The 1,080-nt window shown below is 41.9% G+C and overlaps 1 protein-coding gene across 2 annotated transcripts in view; it reads left to right on the forward strand.

Annotated features, from left to right (window-relative positions):
- Positions 1 to 780: 780 nt before the first annotated feature.
- The window catches only part of denr (density-regulated protein), a 6,649-nt gene continuing 6,349 nt past the window's right edge, over positions 781 to 1,080 (forward strand). For both annotated transcript variants that reach the window (XM_037692404.1, XM_037692405.1), the window contains exon 1: positions 781 to 936. The gene's annotated coding sequence lies outside the window, so the exon portion shown is untranslated. The remainder of the gene's footprint in view (positions 937 to 1,080) is intronic.

Raw genomic sequence — 1,080 nt, forward strand, 5'->3', positions numbered from 1 at the left:
TGACCAGCAGAGGGCGCTGTGTGTATTTCACTTTCTGACCAGCAGAGAGCGCTGCTTTAAAATATATTTTTTGTTGTTTTGCTTTGTTTTTTGAATGTCCAGAGGACCAGATTTAACTTTTTTAGATTTCTGACTGAAGTAACAAGAAAGCTCTAAAAACATTTTTTTTTCATTCAGTTCATTCAACCTTTATTTTGACAGGTAAATCCCATTGAGCCTCGAGGACTCATTTACAAGAGAGACCTGATTTCAACAAAGAATGATGACAACAATGGACAACAGCAACAACAATAAACAGTTATAAAAAGTCATACAATTTTTATTTATTAATTTTTTAATTTGATTTGTGCTCCTTTAATATATACTTTAATGTATACTTTAATGTATTTTTATTTCAATAACCCCCCGGCTTTTTTTTTTGTTCTTTTTTTTTTCTTGTTGTTGAATGTATATTGATAACTGTCGTGTAATGTTTTACGTTAAATATATATATAAAAAAAAAGGGAAAAAAGCAGAAAGCGCTACTGCATTTCTCCTCCTGACCAGCAGGGGGCGCTGCTGTAGTTCTCCTCCTGACCAGCAGGGGGCGCTGCTGTAGTTCTCCTCCTGACCAGCAGGGCTGCTGTAGTTCTCCTCCTGTCCAGCAGGTGGAGCTGCTGTGGTTCTCCTCCTGACCAGCAGGGGGCGCTGCTTTAGTTCTCCTCCTGACCAGCAGGGGGCGCTACTGTAGTTCTCCTCCTGACCAGCAGGGGGCGCTGCGGAGCTGCAACATATGAAACAACGACCCTCGACGCGCTGCTAAGAGGCGTGCTCGGAAAGTATGCCGACTACACCTCCTTCTTCAGCGGGGCTAATGTTCTAAAAGTCCAGCTGATGCTAATAATGCGACCGGCTCTCTTCTTGAACCTACAACAGTTTTAGAGTTTACTGTGTGAGGTAGGTATTTATTTTAACTGTAATAGTTTAAGCTTCACAGCCTGATCGTTAGCTGTGTGTCAGCTCTGCTAGCATGCTAAACTGATTCGAGACGCTAACGGTGACAGCTGGTGAGTTAGCATTACCCGATGTTTTGATCCACTA

This window comes from Nematolebias whitei, chromosome 18 (assembly GCF_014905685.2).
Source record: "Nematolebias whitei isolate Nwh7 chromosome 18, NemWhi1, whole genome shotgun sequence".
NCBI lineage: Eukaryota > Metazoa > Chordata > Actinopteri > Cyprinodontiformes > Rivulidae > Nematolebias > Nematolebias whitei.